Genomic DNA, 19,985 nt, shown 5'->3' on the forward strand with positions numbered 1-19,985 from the left:
ATCCTGCCCTCACTTGCATTTGCAATTTGCCAACACAGTCAGAAGGAAGTGAGCCCACACATGAACTGACAGAATTAGGGCTCCAAGGTTGGCAATTATTAAAATTTAAAAGTCCATTTATTCATTTTCAAAATATTTTATTCCGTTGCCTCTGACGCTGAATCGTGAGTAGTGGCATCCAACTCCAAGGGTAGCTCACAGCTCTAAATGGTCCTCATTGTTCAAGGCACTAGATGAGAACAAAACTAGACAGTAAGGTCACTCTCACAGCTTTATTGGAGCAAAAATTAGAAGTCAGTGATTCTCTTAGCAACAAAAAGAACTTAAATTCAATAGGATTTTTTTAAAGTTGCACAGTGTGACATATTTGGAAAATATAATTTGTCAGTATTATGTTTGCCATGGTGAGACAAAATATAAAGTGTGGACAATAAGATAAAAGCCTGTAACTTTCCATATTAACTTCGAGATACTAAAATAAATATTTACATATATTGGTGGAATTGATAAGGCATCAGAAATGGCTTTTTGAATTGGAAATAAGTACACAGGTTTTCCTTTTTTTTTTTTTTTAATAGTGAATTAAGAGAGAATAAATAGGGAAAAATGTTAGGGCACTATATGGTAAAATTATGACCAAAAACATTATAATACAATTTAAAAGATGGTAACAGTGATAAGGTCCCCCAATTTAAATATATGGCTGATAGTATGAACAGCTTTTGTAAATTAAACCTCAAGAATCAGCATAGCTCTAAATGAGGAGGGAAAGCCAGGAGAATATGCTGTTAGATACATGCACCGCACCCCTCTGACACGCGGCAATGGGGAAAAACCAGACTGGCGATCCGTGTCTGGAATATGTACTGAGTGAAACCATCGGTAGAGGGGAGGGGTTTCTCTTAAATTTCTCTTTGGCAAATAAAGGGGACAGAGATCCTACCTTTCTTCACCAAAGGTGTTGAAAATGAGGGGGAAAGTTTTGCTTCCCTCCCTAGCTTTTCAATATAAAATAGTCTTAAGGCTTTAACTCTCCCCGTCCCAAGGGAGTGTGCAAAGGGAGGGAAATAAGCGGCGTGGGTGAGGGGTGGCGAAGCAGAACTAAGGAAGAGAAGAGGAGAGGCACCAGCCAGATTCCGCCAGGAGGGCGTGAATCCGGGTGCAAGCCAGCACAGGTCCTGCCTTCTCCCGGCCAGTGTCAGCAGCGGGAGGGGTCACGCGGGATCTCCGCGGGCAGATCTGCGTGGGGATCAGCCGGGAGCGGCAGGCAAGGAACTCCCCTGGATCCGCCCAGGGCGGCTGGACCCTGCACGTCCTCGCTCCAAGCCAGCTTGGGAAAGAAGTTTCCCCCGGGAAGCCGCCGGACGGATCCGGTGTCGGAGGCGACTCAGGTGTGTGGTCGGGTGGGGGTCAATTTGCATCTCTTTTGCTAGCCCAGGGGGCTCCCCTGACCCGTCCTTCAGCCAACTCTGGGCGAGATGCAGAGAAGGTTAAGGATTTGCTCCTATAAAGAGGGAGTCAACCCATTTGTGGAAAGGAAATGGTGCGCAATCACGGCTCCATCCTTGTCCAAATTGAGGTGGTAGAGGTCCCCAAGTCCTAACCCGGGAAGGGACACCCCCTTTCCCAGACCCGCCCCCCAGGTGCCTGAGGCTGGATTCTGAGAGCTTCGGGTCAGATCGATGGGATAAACAGGGACTCCTCCGAGCCTCCAGCCCCCAATGTTCCCCTGGCCCTGGGTAGGTTGATCCACTGTCTCTTCCCTCTCGCTCCCCCTCCCACCCTCTGGGGGGGTTTCCAGACCCTCAGGGAGATTCCAGCCCTCTCCTGAGTGGGGGTCAGAGATCAACCTGGAGTTGGGGTCCATTCCAGCCTCTCGGCCCTGGCCCCCGCCCGGGTCTTGGGTGGTAGGCACAGTCCCTCCCTCCCCTCAGCCTGGCTCCCACTCTCAGAAGAGGATTCATCCTCACGGTGGGATTCCGGACCTGCCCCCAGCCTGGAATGGGGACCTGAGGACAGCAGGGGTGGAGGTGGGGGCGAGAAAACGGGGGATGGGCGGGAGTCCCCCCTCCCCAGACCACGGTGGGTGCAAGAGGGCAGGCGGGGGCCTGGTTGCCATGGCGCCCTAGTAGCCGAGCTGGGGGAGCTAGAGATGCCAGTCACGGAGGGTCCCTTCTTCCTCTTTGTGTCTCTCTCTTTTTTCTTTTCTTCTTTTTTTTTTTTTTTCTGGAGTGAGAGTGTGCGTGGGGAGGGAGGGCACAGAGAAAGTGATTAATTTGGAGAGCAGGGATTGGAGCCGGGAGGCTGGGGAGCGCCGACCCCTCCGTTCCCACTCCTCGCGCTCACGGCGAGCTTCACTTTCTCAGCCAGGGGCCGGGGTGAGGGATTCCTGCGAAAAACGCGAAGCCGGGGGAGCCGCGGCCGCCGCCGCGGGCCCAGGTACCCACGCCGGGGGCTGCGCGCAGCGGCGAACGCGGGGCGGGTGGCGGGGCTGTGGGCCCCCAAAGCGGGCAGGGACCGCGGTGGGCGGCGCGGGGCCGAGAGCAGGTGTGCAGGGCGCAGCGGGCCGGCGGCGCGGGGGGCGTCCCCCGCCTGAGCCTCCCGCGAGGCGGGCGGGCACTCAGCCCGGTTCCCGGGAGCGGCGCTGAAACCCCAGCCGCCTGCCAAGGGGCCGCTGGAGCAAGCGCGTGCGCTTGGCGCGCTCCCGCCGAAACGCGCGCGGTCGGGGCGTGTGCGGGTGCGCGTGCGCGTGCGCCGCAGGTGGGCAACTGGTGAGCCACCTGGGCTCGCCCAAGGCAGTCTCCGGTGGCGCCCACGTCCGCTGGATTTCCAGCTCGCTCCCCTCTGTGGTTCGTCACTTTGAAGGAGCCAGTTGAACTGCTCCTTGCCTCAGTTTACCCTTTCAAAAATAGGGATAATAACAATACATTCGTTACTGGGTTGTTACAATATAGGAATTAAGATAATGTTAGTAAAGAGCTTAGTCCAGTGCCTGGTGCATAATAAGCACTCAGAGCTTAGTTATTGCTGCTAATGGCATTACAATTAATTAATTCTCAATGTAATTAGATATGGTGCGATCTCATTTCTCTACATCTTTTTTCAAGGCAATGTGCAGTGCCCTCTAATTTTGGAGGACGGTTAACACCTTAGTAATGTCATTTACCATTAATATTACTGTCGGATCCAACTCCTATGAGTTTCTGGCTTGCAGCAGACTGGGACAGACAAACTGACCGTCTGCTACTCAAGTTGACTTGTCAGTACGTTGATGGAAGGAGAAGCTTAGAAAGCTGTTTGAGAAAGCAATGACAAGGAGAAAAGTTTATTCCATGATTTTGTGAGTAAGACTTTGGGTTTCCTCCCTTCACCTGCTTGTGTTGCAGATGGGTCTGTCTTAATTTCAGTCTCTGTGATGAACCTCTCTGTGGCTTTCATAATTTAAGTTGGTTCTAGAGTCTAATGTATATCCCAGTTTTCCATTTTATGGCTTTAAGTGCTACAGTGGATTTACTTCTGGTAATGGCAAAGCCTGGTGTGTAATCATTGCTTGCAAGCTCTTGAATATTGTCAGCGAATAAATGGAGACAAATAGTTATTACCTGGCAGGTGTGAATGCTGGCTGTGGCAGTTCATTAAAATCTCTTTCAGGGCATGTTTGTATCCACCTCACTGCAGAAGTACAGAACTATGGTGACATTTATTTTTTCTAGATCGTTCTCTATTGCATTCACACTTAAGGGTCTCTTCCTTGAAAGTTAAGGTTGTAGATTTTTATTACTACCTTATGGTTATATAGCTGCACCAACTAACCTTGTAATGGAGAAAAACTGTACACACATGGGCCTAATTGCAGGTCTAGCAGGATTTGACCTTGCACCTAATTTATTATTTTTAAGTTAATTTATCTCTTTAAATGAAGTGTTTTAAGTTAATTTTAAAAATCATTTACTCATTAAAATATGGACTTGAGGTGCCTAAAGGTCGATAGATGTCACCATCACAAATCTCAGTGACTTTTGCAAAATAAATCTTGCCTAAAAAATATTTGCTGGATAGAAGCCTGATTTTATCATTTACTCCTGAAATCCTTGAACACAGGAGGTTGTTTCATCCAAAATTGCTTTATTGAAATAATTTAGTGGGATTCACCATTATGGAGAGTTAATTATGGGTAATTATCAAGATTCCAGTAGTTTTTATCTGATAAGAGAAAATTAAGTAATATACGGGAACTAAGAGAGTTAGATTTGAAGGAATGAGTGTCAGGAAGCCTGTGAGTATCCATTCAGATAGTAGAGTATTGCTTCAAGTTTAGATTTTGCAAGACAACACCCCCATCTTCACAATGAGTATGTCATCTTTAAAAGGTACCTTGAGGAATTAGTGTGACAGCTTGCCTGAAATTCATGTGATCATTTGCATATTGTTTCCCAGGAGCTTTGGTATTAAATGTTTCATTTACTGGAAATTATTTTGCCCTTTGATTTATGACAGGCCACAGAGCAATTGGGTCTAATATATTAGAAACAAAATTTAGCTTTTCACCACTTTGTATTTTCTTTTAATAACTCAGCAATAATATGCATGGGAAGCTTCAGTGGGGACAAAGAAAAAGGGTTACAGTAGAAAACCATGACCTGTCTGGAGGTGTTGGGTCCTGAATTTAGGAAGCCAATTAACATGCAAAGGTGTAATTAAGAGGATAAACTTGTCTCTGCACTAAGGCTATTTTCAGTGATGTACTATATTATCTGATTCACTCAGCATTTGCTGTTATTTTTTCAAACTAAGCCTGAGAATACTATATTTTCAATTATGAACATTTTGATTACAGCTTCATTCTAACTAATTCAGTCTGAAGAGAATGCAATTATTATGGTGATTTACATACAATATGCTAAGTTAACGCAGCTAATGAGTGAAAGCATAATATTCCTTCTATTCATTCCTGGAAAAATATTGAACTAAGCATTCTTTCAAAGAAAAGATTACATTATTTGCCAGCATTTTATGTGTACTTACAAGGAAATTGGCATTGAGCCATTTCATCTGCTATTAAAGTGGATCTCGTACATACAGTTGATCTGTTCATGTCCTCCCCCGCCCCCCGCCCTTTGGTGGGGAGTGGTAGAAACAGTTCTCAATTTAATTAGATATGATGTTTTCTCCTTTCTCTACATCTTTATTGTAGGAAAGATTCTGTGGTTTCTAATTTTGGAGGTTGGTTAACACCTTAAATTTTACTAATTACTGCAGTTTATTTTATGTGAGTTGCAATAGTGTTGTTAATTATAGTTTTCTCATTAGCACCATGTAGAGAATAATGAATTAACACATCCCTTTGATCAAAAGAGCATCTAAGTTTATCTTCTGAGAATATGTGTTATTGTGTTACCAAAAGTCACTATAATTTTCCCAGGAAACAAATTGGTTGGAATTCTCTAGCACTGAGTTAGGAAGCTAGATGAATGAGTAGAACTGATCACAAACGAGAGAGCAGAGCTGTGGTTGCTTGGCAACCTAACATTATTTTGCAATTTCTTCTGGTATATTTATCTAGTAAGCTAGAAAATTCTGTTTTTTTAACAAATGTTTTCAGTCAGTGCACAAATAGACCATAACTAATTGAGATTTTATGTTTGTGAATAAAAAAATGTCCCTGCTTATCTTACCATTGTGTTTAGATAATAAAAATACAAAGAAAAAACATGTTATTTTCAAATTTTGTATTTTCTGTAAAAATGTGTATTTCATTTTCATATTAATTTGTCCTTAGCAAAAGAATGCAACCTGTATATCTCTTTGAAAGTCAAATTATTCAGTGTCTGTCTATGTGTGTCCACATAATTTCAATATCAGAAATAGAGAGGAATTCTTTAGAAATCATGGTTTGCTAATTGAACTGACAATTCAGCAAATTTGGGGGAAGCTGTAAATATCTGATAATACTGATGCTGGTAAATGATGGAAAGAATAATAAAACAAATGTATTAAAATTGAAAAATACATAAATATATTCTGTACTTTGACCAGGATTTCTTCTCTTGTCTGTCTTATCCCATTCACCTTTTCATGTTTGGGTACATCTTTTTCACTGTCATTGCAGAATAGGAATTCAGCAGAACAATCAGTTGCCCATCTTTTAATCCACCTCTCCTTGACTCTAGGGATTATACTCACATCATTTTTCATTTTGTTTTACAGTCTATGAATTTTAGCATGCATCTCAATTTCCTTCTCAGATCGTAAACTCCTTGAGGGCACACATCCCATTTTATTCATCCCATAAACCCTTACAGTGTCTGGCACAGTGGGAAGCAAAATGATAGGTGGTTGAATATACTGGCTCTGTAATCAAGCTGGTGATGTTCATAATCTAACTCTACCATCTCTTAAGCGTATGACCTTTGTTTTAGTTTGCTAAAGCTACCGAAAGTAATGTACTAGAAATGCATTGGCTTTTGCAATGGTGATTTATTAGATTACAAGCTTGCAGCTCTGAGGTCATGAAAATGTCCAAATCAAGGCATCATCAGGCAATACTTTCTCTCTGAAGACCTTCTGCTGGTGATCCTGGACTCTGTCACATGGTAGGGCACATGGCAGTGTCTGTTGGTCTTTCCCTTCTCTCCCTGGTTTCACTGGTTTCATCTTGCTTCCATGGCTTTCTCTCCATATTCATCTCATTTATAGAGGACTCCATTAAGAGGATTAAGACCCATCCTAGGCCATGCCTTAATTGGAAAGTTCCTATTTACAGTTGGTGTACACCTATAGCAATGGATTAGCTTTAAGAACATACTTCGCTGATGTTCATATAGCTTCAAACCATCGCAGCCTTGGGTAAGTCATTTTAACTTCTCTAAGGCTAAATTTTTTCTATGGAAATGAGTAATGATATCCATTGGATATTTGCATGGGGCAGTGTAGATGGGCAGCTTATTAGTACTTATTAAGTATTCAATAAATGCTTTCTTTTTTGTTATAATAATTATTATCTTTTCAGAATCATGCTCATGTGTGAATGAAGAGACCAAAATAGAGATAATTGTATGCGTTTATATCACCCTATATGTGAATAAGTGTGACTCTTGAGTAGTGGTGCTATCAAATGGAAAACTCTTGATACCTACATCAATTTTATATAAATAAACTATTAGAGTTTTTTTCACATATTTGAAAATGCCTTATCATGGTGGTTTGCAAGCTAGGCTGCAACAAAGAATCACCTGAAGAGTTTCTGAAAACTCCAGATCAATTAAATCAGAATCTCTGGGGATGGTAATTGAGCATCTGGATTTATAAAACCTCCACATGAGATTTTAATAAATTCCCAGTTTTAAGAACCATGGCTTTCAAATGGGTAGATCTTCCATAAGATCACATTTGCCTGAGACATTGACTCACAGTTATTACTTTGGTGTCATGAAAGTTAGTTGGGAAAGGAAAAACTTTTTGGCAAAACTATGAAGTGTTTCTTACTAATCTCTGTGGTTTGAAAGCACTTTATTCTCTGGAGAGCACAGATTTGCTTTTCATTTGCTGTGTATTATTTCATTTCTCAGCCAAATGTTTCAGTGAAGATGGCAGGAAAGAAGCCGTTATCCTGATTTTGCAGATGAATGGAGTGAGCCACACTGAAATTAAGTGATTTGACTAGTTTCATACATTTAGAGCAGGCCGAGATATCAAGATTTCTTTGACTTGAATTCTGAATGATTCTCCATTTTGACATGAATTTTCAAATAAGAGAGGGCGAGTTACTGATTTTCCACTAAATTAGTGTGTCAGAAAGAGCTATGTAGATGAGATTTTCTGTTCTTCTTGTTATAAGTTTTGCACTGTAAAGAAAAGCAGAATTCTTTGTCTAAGGAAGAGACACTATAGTGTATATAATATCCAAATCAATGTCTCTTGGACTGAAACCAGCCTATGTATGTGTTTTCTTTGACCCAAGAAGTGTTTTCGAAATATTTCAGCTAATATTTAGAAACTGGAGATTTCACATTTTTAAAAAATCCATATTTCTGGCCTATCTTGAAAAACTTGAAGTTCTAGTAACATTGGGCCTGAATACCCAAGTGGCAGGGAGTGTCACTGGCTTTAGAAATAGCTGGAATGTTCCAGTTCACCAGACTTCCACCACTTTCTATTGCTTTACATCAACTCTGCATCACACAATTCTGGCCTGGACCTGGCAGACGTATGAATCCATCACCCTTCTTCTAGCAGTTTGAAGAATGAAGAATTTCTGGTTTTTAAACAATACATATGCCCACAGAAGCTTTGAAGGACCCCAAGTTTTTGTCTATTTTGGGGAAAACCTGGACTCCTGTCACCTTCATGTCGGTCTTTAATTACATATAGGCCATACTCACAAAGGATAATTGAAGAAAGTTTAAAGAAGGGACTGGTTAAGAGAAACCAACAATGGCTGGTAAGGCCCCAGGGAGCTGATACTGCCTCTTCTCTTGAAGGGACAAGAGGAGGAAGAAGATACAGGAAGGATGCATGAGCAGTAGCTCCAGGGAATAGTTGCCAGATGGGACTTTGGGTAAAGGAACATAGCCACTGTTGAATCACAAGGTGCCTCTCTCCTTCGGCCTTGAGTTCCCTGGCTACTTGCTCAGGGTGGCGAACCCCACCAGCAGTCAGAAGGCATGGGAGCCTGGTTGGGGTGGTCTGTAGAGGTCAGTTCCTTCGGCTTGGAAAAGAATGGACCTGGATCTAGCGGCAGTGATGAAGAATATCCAGCGTGCATTGAAGCCTTCAAATTTGTGGAATGGGAGTTGAAGAGAAGGGGGAAGCTTGAACTGCCAAATCTAAAGCAAAATGGAGAATCAGATAGGATTTTGCATTCAGGGCTATTTTCTTCCATTTTCCTTTGTTATTCCTTTCTCTTTCTCCTCCCTTCTTCCATTACCCAGGTAGGCGTGCTGGTAACCACAGATGTGTTTAGCTGTGACTTCCAAACATCCAAATAAATTTGTCCATTCCCTTATCTCTGCTGTCTATGATGAGAGCTGATACAGCAAAGAGTAACACAAAAAAATATGGTCAAATATATTACAGCTTCTATGGTAACATGTTTGCATTTTAGCAGAGGTTTCTCTAGAACAAAAGCTTATGCTGAAAGTGGATATTGGAATGCTAGGGATTTCAGATATCATGCCTGGAAAGTAGGGATGTCCTCAAATAACAACCTGGCAGCTGATAGTTGCTGTGACCTGAACATTTGACTCTCTGGGGTAGGATCTCTTTTCTTTAACATAGTGACATGAGTGTGATGACGATGGGGAAACAGATCAGGGGTGCATTGTAATATCCTGATACGAGAAATTTGTGTTTCCCAGAAGTAAGGGATGTATTCACCTGTGCAATAGAAGGTAAGCAGGTAAGAAGAATCATCGATGATCTTAATATTGATTGTGGATTCAGCTTATTATTGCATTGAGATCTTTGCTAAGGAATGTAAAGTGCAGAACATTTGCTTATTATAGGATATTTTGTGGATTGCTGTGCTAGAAGGAAATAATACATCTCAGGTTCAGGGGGAAGTTAAATATTGACCTCTTCTGAGACTCTGACACTAGACACTGCATTTCTATCATTTGAAAGATAACTTCTGAAGATTTCTATTAAAAACCATAATATCCAGCATTATTTTAGTGTTTTATGCTTTTCAGATAATTTTCCCATATCATCTCATTTGACTTTTACAATGACATGGGGAACAAAAAACAAAAAAGGAACAGATTGTTGGCCCATTTTATAGATGAAAATCTGAAGCAAGGTCAATAAACTGGCTAGGCAGTGATGAGACCAGAACTAAAGCTCAGATATCCTGATTTATAACCCCATTCACAGACAGCTTAGTTTTAGATTTATCTGAAATCTTATCTTTCTTCCTTTTTCCCTTCCTCCCTTCCTCCCTTCCTCCCTTCTCCTTCCTTCCTTTTAAAGCAAATCCAGAGTTAAGATATATTGAGCACTATAATTACTTTAGGGGAAATATTTTAGAAGTCAGCAGTTATATTGCCAGGGTTGAATGAGGTAGTCCTCTCCAAAGACAGGGAAAGTAGATTTTTCCTTTTTTATATGGTTTTTATGGGTCCTATGAGACATTAACAGTGACCAGTCCCTCAAAAAAGCTATTATTTTGTGACTATTTTGTGACAGAAACAGGATTAAGGCTGTTCCGGGTAGATATTTAAATAACTGCCATTAATTATTTATTATTATGAATTTTGCTATCTCCACATTAGTGATTTATCATAATACCTGTTGTGAACTGGGTTGCACAGACATAGTCACACAACATGGCTCGGAAGTGGCAGAACCAGGATGCAAATTCAGAGGCATCCCATTCTTTACCCCCAGCTCCTAACTGCTACGCAGCACTGCCTTTGAGTCCACCATACTCCTTCAGTATCCTTGCTTTTCTCTCGTGGACTTTCCTTATTAAGTGTACGATGCCCGTCAGTGCCCTGTGATTAGCAGGATTCTCCAACGTTGGTCTTCACTTTGAACTATCACTCTTCCCTGTTTTTCCATCCAAACTTACCTGCTCTATATCCCAATCTCTCCAGTAAACCTGTAGAAAAGTTGTTAAAAAGGAATCCTCCTAAAGTATTACATGATAATGCATTGTCATCCCAGGAATGGTGGCATTTTAAAGAGGTGTTAAAACCCTTAATACAAAAGATCAGTAGTAGTGAGGGACTTCTATGAGGAAGACCTATCGGCAGAGGAGGGTTTTTGTGTTTGCTCCCAAATCATGTCACATAAGCATTTGGTGCTCTGACTGTGCCTGCTCCTCCCCCGGCACCAGTATATGCATAAAGCAAACTTCTCCTTCCCCATACCATTTGCTTGCCTTCATTGCCATTTATTATTTCTTGGTAGGAGTGTTTCTGAAGCTCCATAATATCAATATGCATGGATTTTCCTCAAGTGTGGGCATTATGTGTAACAAATTGCTTTACATGGTTGTCATCTCTGAAAGGTATATCTCCACTCCAGATTAAGATAGAAATAGTTGTCAATGGCAGATGCTACACCAGCCTTGCTGTCATTGAAAATGGCTTGTAAATGACATTGATCATAATAATGACATCATTTTTATTAGCAGTTGTCAATTATTATAAGATTTCAGACCAGAAATAAAAAGGAAGAAGGAAAAAAGCCATGCTATAGTCCAGGCAATGGTCAATATCTGGAATTTTTCAGAGAGTTTTGAATGTTTTGGTTTGAAATAGAAAGAGCATCCTCAAATGCTGAGTATCTTGAAGAGGCCCATTTTTTGTGTAATAACAAAGATATGTTTGCTTTCTGCTGTAGATAGCCAACAGACCCCATTTTGCTGGAATACATGGAATGGGTTCAATATCAGGCTGTTGTTTGATCCATTCCTGCTTTTCTGATATATGCACTTGGCTTCTCAATAAATGCATTTATTTTTGTGTTGTGAATTCAGGGACTTTTGAAACTTACTCTGTAAAATATATTTGAAGACCCAGTGAATAATTCATTCATTAGAAAAATTGTAAAGATGTAAAGAATACTTAAGGCATTATACAACTGTCAGAAATTAAAAATATTGTGCACAATTGTGCAGATACAATTTTCTGTGAAACGAAGGAGATCTAAGTGAATGGATAAAAATAGAAAGCCAAAACAAACCTGCTTAATTTGACCTTGACCCCATTTCTCTTTGTGACCTTTAGCAATTCTCCAAGGAGCTAGGGTCTCAACAGACTGCTTTTTCTATGCATGCAAGTTTCTGCATGTAATTGATTTGGGATGAATAGATTTTGAACCCAATTGATTTGCTTGAAATAAAATTAAAGGACCAGCGTCGGACAATTCAGGTGCAACTCCTGTTTGCATCTCTAAGTCAAGTGGATTTGACCTTAACTACTGTTTTCCTAATATAGGCTGACAGTCATCAGAGTGAATGACATCCAATCATGTATAAAAATTGATATGAGTTGTTTAAATTGGAAATTGGTCTCCATGAACAAAACCTTCTTTTGAAAACTCGGTTATTCTCTTCTGTTTTTTGGTCTCATAGCTGTAAACTGAGGACAGAAACAATATTTACTACTGCCTCCCAGTGACAGTTGGAGGATTAATGAGCTAATATTTGTAAAGTGCTTTGAAGATAAAAGGGTCAGCTATTATTATTACTAATAAACCATTTTTCTCTATTGTAATTTTGGATAGTAGCCATTAAAAACCCATCATTGTATTTAATAGTAAAACAATTGCTGCAGTTAGTATTTACTGCCTCAATTAACCATGCAGTCCACTTCCTTTGCCCCTTTAGCTTCAGAGCTGATAGGTGTGTGTCATCATTTCCCAAGTTCACTTAAGTCACGGGTTTAACAGTCTCAGTGCCCATAGGGGAGGCTCATTTGATTATATGGAATCATATAATCTGTGGAAGCTAAACTGTATCCTCCGCGGGTGGCTAGTTTGGCTTCGTGCCCTATGAAGAGAATGAAATGCAAAGTTCTAGGTTTTTATTCAACTGGGTTTTCATTGCAATTTATTTCCTTTGAAAATTGCGTTCTAATACCATTTTGCTTATTTGATACTGGTTTCATGAGTAAAATGAGTTTATTTGAGTGGTTTTATGTGTGTCCATGTGTGGAGGGGGAGGGATTGTATGTACATTGTACTCAACTCATTGCTATAAATGAAGTGGAAAACAAAAGCAATTATGCAGTTACCCTCCAGTTCACAAATATTAAAAATAAAATTTGAGGCCTTGACTTATATAGATTCATTTATTAACTTGTAATTAACATATGGTAATAAATACCCTCAATCTCAATTTTTAAAAAAATATGGAAACACTTTGCACAGTTGTGTGTCATCCTTGCACAGGGGCCATGTTAATCTTCTCTGTATAGTTACAATTTTAGAATGTCTGCTGCTGAAGCGAGCACTCAATCTCAATTTATTTTCACCTACGTAGATGTTGTGTGAATCTCTCTCACTTATTGCCCTAAAAAAAGGTAGTTCTCTTTTATTACTGCGAAAAAGACTGCAAAAAAATAGAAAATAAAACAATGACTATAATGATAACTATTTGAAGTTTACACATCAGCTACCTGCAGAATTCAAATCCTAGGCCAGTAATGGAAAGTTGAACACAAAAGACCTCATAACAAACCATATCTCTTTCTCTAGGAAAATTTACCTAAGTACAAACATTTTATTATGGAAAGACCTTCCTTACTCAGTGACTCTTTGCTCTTAATTTAGAAACATTCTGGTAAATATAATTGTCTGTTTTATTTTAGTAGATGACAGACTATAAACTGCAAGTTAGAGCAGATGAGAGAAATTTTGCAGATTCATCCAAAGAGAAAAGAAGTTATAGCTAATATCTCTCCAGTGAGGGAAGATATAGAAGACCTAGAGATCAATTCAGACATCATAATGACTGTATGGGTGGTCCTAACTCACTTAGAAGATACAGCATAGTTTGATAGAAAAAAAAATTGTTGTACCCCAACAGGAGTAAGTATCATTTATCTGAAAATCATGTGAAACCCCTCATTTCCGAGTAATGCTAGCTGTTTAAAAATATTAACTTATGGGAGTGGGTGTAGTGCAGAGGTTTGAGTACCTGCTTCCCATGTACGAGGTCCTGGGTTCAATCACTGGCACCTCCCTAAAAAATAAAAAAAATAAATGTTAACTTAAATACAAAACCCAAACTGACAGGCTTCCATTTCAAAACAATGTAGTAATAACAGCATATCCAAGGTACTATTGTTTGCAGATTGGATTTTGTATTGCCTACTGCAAGTATATACCACAGAGTGTATCTTGTGTTACTATCATTTAGGGCACGGGTTCTTAAACTTTTTTATTCCACAGACCCCTTTGCCAGTCAGGTGAAAACCATGGACCCCTTACTAAGTCCATACTATACTGTGTATTGTTTAGTAAATATATCACACCTGCACCAACATGTCCCCACAAGAATAATGTTTATTTGAATTTCAATTCAAGTTCATGGACCCCTGGTTAAGAACCCTGATTTAGGGAGACCGTGCTCTGTAAGTACCATCCCATTGACTTCTGTAATTACCATCCCAGTGACTTCTGAAGTTTAGCTTATGCTATTTTCATGACTTATTTTCTTGAATTGTGTATGGGGATTTCACCATATGGTATAGTACTATTTAAGACCTCAGTAGGTATGTGCTTTGCATTTGATATTCCTGGGGTTTCAATTGGGAAGTACACAAGCTGCTTGTCATTGAGAAGAAAAGTACCTGGAGGTTTGTGTGTAGCTAATAGGGGAAATGAAGAAAAATGACTCTAAAAGGTGACCATGTAGCAGTTTATGTAAAATTAGAAGGCACATTGTTCAGATTATCTATTGCTACCTAACAAAGTACACAAAACTTAGTGGCTTAAAAGAACCACCATTTTTATTACATCTCATGATTTTGTGGGTCAAGAATTCAGACAGGGCTAGGCTGGGTGATTTCTCCTGTTCCCTGTGGTTACAAGTGGGGTCACTTGGTGGTGTTCAGAGGGTCTTGGCTGGTCTGAAGGCCCTAAGGCAGCTTCACGTGCATGCCCACTACTGTGACAAGGACAGCAGAGCTCAACTTGGGCCATTTCCCTTGACACATAGTCTCTGGCCTCTCCATATGGTCTCTCCAGCAAGGTCACCGGACTTCTTACATGATGCCTCAAGGCTCCAAGAGACTGTTATGGATTGAATTGTGTCCCCCTAAAATGTGTTCATGTCCTAACCCCTAGTCTTGTGAATCTAAACTTATTTGTAAGTAGGATCTTTGAAGATAATAGTTAAGATGAGATCAAATTTGATGAGGTCAGACCTTATAAAGAGAAAATCTGGGCAAAGACAGAGAGATAGAGACAGAGACAGAGAAAAGGAGGAGAATAAAGAAGAAAGGAGGAGGATGAGGAAGAGGAGGGGGAGGAGGGAGAAGGAGGAGGAGGGGGGAGATGGATATGTGATGGAGGCAAACACTGAGTTATGCCGCCAAAGACAAGGAATGCCGTCAGTCACCCACCAGAAGCTACAGATGAAACATGAAACGGACTCCCCCCTACAGAGGGAGCACATCCTTGCTGACACCTTGATTTTGTTCTTCTAGCCTCCAGAACTGCGAGACAACACATTTCTCTTGTTTAAGTCAACTGGTCTGTAGAACTTTATTACAGGAGCACTGACAAACTAAGAGGAGACCAAGTTGGAAGCTTGCCAGTTCTCTTAAAGGCTGGTGCTGGAACTGGCATAACTTCACTTCTGCTGTCATCCACTGGTCCAAGAATCACAGGCCAGGCCAGTTTCAAGGGAAGTGCTCATCCAACCTGCCTTCTTGGGGGATTCTAGTAGACAGCATAGGAAGAAATGGGAAGGAAGACATGCTTATAAACAGAATTATTAAATCCACTCTGATATCACAAGATTGCAAACTAGAAAAAAAACATGGGACAGGTAGAACAACCCTCTATCCCATAGGTGCACCCCTTTCTCTTGCCCACTTTCTAGATATCTTAAGACAAAGAGAGCATATACCTTTGAGGAGGGAGTATGAAATGAGAGTGAACTTTAGTTAGCCAGAAGTGCCTATGCTTTAGTCTGGAGAGAAAGGTAGGGTCAGAAGAAGTGGGCATAAAGTTGATGGAGGATACTTTTGGCTAAGTTTCTTTAACAGGATGAGATTTTGTGATGCTTTCCCCCCTCTGATTCATTTAGATTTATTCTTGTTTTTTTTTTCCCATTCAGTTTGGAAGTGATTTGGGCTTAGGAGACCGAAGAACACCTCAGTAGAGTCAAAAGAGCCAGGGTGAAACCTAAAGTCAGGAAACTAGAATTAACTACTTATGTTGCTCCAGGCACCAGATGTAAGGAGAGAAAGAATAGAGCTGCTCCTTTTCTTTCTGTTTATCCCTATAGCCACAAAATGAAAAGCAAGCAGTCTTTGTGAGCAGGCTCTTTGCCCCCAAAGATTATGCATTTGCCTGAAGCTTTCCATTCCCTGTAATGGAAAGGGAACTAATAATGGAAAAGGTAGATTTAGTCCTCTTATATCTTCCTACCACACTATGAGAGCGCTGGGCAAGAAGCAGGTCAAAAGTACACTGCAGGGGAGCTTTCCCAGGCTGTTTTTTTTCTCTTCAGATGTTCTATGATAATGGATGACAAACAACGGCCGCCATGCCTGGTATGGGTTCAATTTATGTTCTCAATGCCATTAATTCCCTTATTTCTCCAAATCATCCCACCACATTGTCCCTCAGGCCTTTGGAACCATATACACTATCATTCTTAGACTTCTGAAGCATTATCCCAACTTCTGATAAACATGACTCCATGTTTTCCTCTAGAAAACATGCTAGAAGCACTTAAAGAGTTTTGCTAGAAGCACTTAAAGAGTTTTGCTCTATATTTTCACATAAAAAACCTATTTCAACATGCAAATGTTATATATATTACTCTAAAATGCTGTGCTATAGTGAATTTAATTCTGCGTTGATAACCCTATAGGTTGCCTTTGAATGAAAGGCACAATGCATATACATCATTGAACTTGATACTCATAAAAACCTAGCTGTTTAAGCATGGTGTAGGTATTAACATTGCTCAGAGCTGTAGGATGGTTTGCACTCTTCTCGTGGAGCTATTATGTGTGTGAATGGACCTGGAACTCAGGTCGTCTGATTCAACCTTAAGTTCTTTCAATGACACATCATCCAGCTATGGATAAAAGGTTTCCTTAATCAGACATACAAGTTTTCAGAACAAGTTGCATTTTTAGATGACATATAATGAGCCTTACAAATTTAAAATTCTGCTTTCTTAGATTTCAGGAAAAAATGTAAGGAATGGCAGAGAGTCGTAGAAATGGATTGAGAAGCAAAGGTGTTGGTAAACTGAGGTTTCTATGATGAGTCTGCATTAAAAAATGATTGGGGATTATTGAAAGGCAAACTCAGATATTTCCAAACTTCTTTGGTCATAAAAACAGTACATTTTTACAGTAACAGAGAGCACCTTTTTTCTACTCTTGCTTTAGACATTTGTCACTGTCTGTCCTCTGTGTCCTTTCTCTAATTTTAAACCACCAAGCCTGTTTCAACTTTCTCCTTGACACACTGAGATTTATTTCTCACCAGCCATTCTAGAAAATTCTTCTAGTCACTAAACCACTACAACCTCTCCGTCACTGGGTTTCTGCCTTTTGTGGTCTCTCTTCTCCACTAAAGCCTAAATGTCACTATAAAAATCCCCTTTCTCACTTGCCACATTGGCCATGGTGGCCCTCACTTCCTGAAAATTTCCCGTGGCTCCCCACAGCTTTTCAGGCCAAGTAACTGTCACACTTGGTTTCCACATTTAGCTGGACTCAGCTTTCATTATTCTCCTCTGCTTTCCTGTATCCTTAGAGACCCCCTTCTTTTACTCAACAGCTCTCAGACACATTTCCTTTTGTTCTTTCTTTTTAAAATAACCTAAAGCCCCATGACTGTGCAACCAACCACCTCCCATCTCTGATTCTCTAGAATGATACTCCCCTAAACTCACCTTTTTGCTACTTTCATCATATCTTTGAGCCATCTACTATAATTCACTTAAATTTTAACTGGCTCTTTAAAAAATACATTGATTCAAAATTGATGTTTTATTTCACTGCTATAAATGAAACACTAGATTAAGTGGCAAACATTGAACGCTAACTACAAACAGTAACACAATGAAAGCAAACCAAGATCATTAAATTCTGGCTGGATATGGTTGCCTGCCAAAGGCTCTGGGCTTCAGGCCTGCTTTCTCTTTATGAAACAGGGAGGTTAGTAAAGTTCAAGTGGTGTTAATGATATGTAAGCACCTACCTGAAACGTTCAGTTTTTTATAGTCAGACAGATTGAAAGAAAATTCAAAGGGGATGCCATTCTTGTGACATGTTCAATTCTGTGATGCCCAGAGCGCAGTCATCTTAGTGCTGAGAATACTGCTATAGGAGACACACCCCAACTCCACCAGGGTGAAGACACTCCTCAGAAAAATTCATTCAGCTCCACCCCTTGCTTTCATCTATTGTGTTCTTGCATTTAATCATTAAGTGAAGCCTTAAGAAGTTCCTGCTGAATGAAAACCATCGTGCAGGATAGATGAATTCCAAGATGAACTAGACTCAGGTGCTGGCCTGTAGATGCAGTTACCATTGAATATTTTATGGTCATAAAATATTATTTATAGGGGCTTTTGTGCATTTTCTGGGGTTCTATGCCCCCAAAATGTCTAACCTCCTGTTTAAGTGACGAGCTGGGTATGCACACAAATAAAAATGCAGAGCAGATGAGAATGCCATCCATAGGATTTGGTAGACAAAATGCTTTGCGAGATTAGAATAAATATAACTTCCAGCTTGGACACTATTAAAAACTATTAGAAAAGAGGTGGACACTTAAAGGGCAAGGAGAAAATTTCATTACAGCTATAGACTTTTGGAAGCAAACAAATGTCCACAGCCTATATATCAAGCATTAAAGCTTTAGCAATACTTATCACAGTGTAATCTAGTGCTCTTTGAGAAAACCTTCTGATATGATAAATTATGTTCGAACATAAACTCTCTCAATTTCTGAAAGATTTTCTCACACATTATAAAACTAAAGAGCCCTCCCTAATTTGGAGGAGGACAGGAGAAAACCAAACCAAAGTCGTAAGTAGGTACTTTCACAGCATCTGTGCTTGGGGAACCAAACATACAGTTAATTTCTCCTCCACGTTCCAGAGTACAGCCAATTCTCTGTTTTCCAGTTCCTTTCAGGACCTGGTTCTCAGTTGGAGTAGCTCAGGGTAGGCCAGGTAAGGCCATTCAGTGGTTGGTCCTCTAGCTATAATATGTATATGAAAGAAAAAGAGAAAACAATGACAAGGACTTCAATTATTAGGGTCTCACTATGAAAAATCAGAATTAACTTTACTATTGCATAGATTTGTGTATGTTTCCTACATTTTTCAAGTGAAAATGTTGTGTGTATTTTCTAAGAGGTATTTAGGTTAATTGCCTGATTATTAGTATCATCTTATTGGCCATGGTAACTCATAAATATTGACATGTTGAATCTCTTATAAATTGCATTTTAATTACCTTTACCACTCTATGTAATTTCACTTTTTAAAAAATGTAAGGAAATAAATACCCACTGTATTGATTAGTCATAGATGTTCTTGCTTTTGATAGCACTTTGAATAATGAATCCCTCTCTTTGTATGCTGTGGATTTGTACTTTATAGCTTGAAATACAGAAAAATAATTTAGTTAAAATTTCAATAGAAGGAAGTTTATAAAGCAATAGTTATACAGTGGTGAAAAATATTTTAGCTTTATCTTCTGGGATTCTGCCTTGCAAAGATTAATTATCTGCAGCGAATAGGATAACAGCAACAAGGCATAATTTAGAGACAATAAAATTGAGAATTTAAACGCGTAGTGCCTCTGTGCACATACACACCCAACCATTATTTTTTTAAATCTACATAAACTCATCCATGCTGAATTTATTCTCTCTCTCTTTAAAAATTCTGTTACCATATATAAAATCTAACATTTCCCCTTTTAATCATATTAAGAAATACATTTCAGTGCTGTTAATTGCTCTTAGGCACAGCTTTCTCATAAAGCATTCAGCAGCAAAGTGAAAACCTCTTGAAATTGTCATAGATTTGTTTATATCATTGTATGTTTATTAACAGCAAAAAAGTGACATCTATTTCTAGGCCACACACTAGGTGATTAATTATGAAACACTTCTGTGCATTGATTGGAGCCTCTCTCTGAAAAACTTTACAACCTCACTTTTGACAAAGGTATGTTGCTATCTAGTGAATGATTCAACAGTAAATTTTTTTCTGAGTTTGCCATTTTCTGATTTCTGAATATTTGGTGACTTTTAGGATTTCCCACTGTTAT

The 19,985-nt window shown here is 39.9% G+C and overlaps 1 protein-coding gene and 1 non-coding gene across 21 annotated transcripts in view; one reads left to right on the forward strand and one right to left on the reverse strand.

Moving 5' to 3' along the window:
• Positions 1-866: 866 nt before the first annotated feature.
• Positions 867-19,985, forward strand: part of CHL1 (cell adhesion molecule L1 like) — a 221,934-nt gene continuing 202,815 nt past the window's right edge. For 13 of the 20 annotated variants that reach the window (XM_058288736.1, XM_058288738.2, XM_058288747.2 and 10 more), the window contains exon 1: positions 1,068-1,391. The gene's annotated coding sequence lies outside the window, so the exon portion shown is untranslated. Of the gene's footprint in view, positions 1,392-2,127; positions 2,440-19,985 lie in introns of those variants that run through there. The other 7 variants (XM_058288739.2, XM_058288748.2, XM_058288742.1 and 4 more) reach the window with 6 other exon arrangements.
• Positions 12,849-12,952, reverse strand: LOC111760596 (U6 spliceosomal RNA). Its single transcript, XR_002794243.1, has one exon. It is a non-coding gene; the product is annotated as a U6 spliceosomal RNA (small nuclear RNA).

This window comes from Dasypus novemcinctus, chromosome 26 (assembly GCF_030445035.2).
Source record: "Dasypus novemcinctus isolate mDasNov1 chromosome 26, mDasNov1.1.hap2, whole genome shotgun sequence".
In the NCBI taxonomy this organism is placed as follows: Eukaryota; Metazoa; Chordata; class Mammalia; order Cingulata; family Dasypodidae; genus Dasypus; species Dasypus novemcinctus.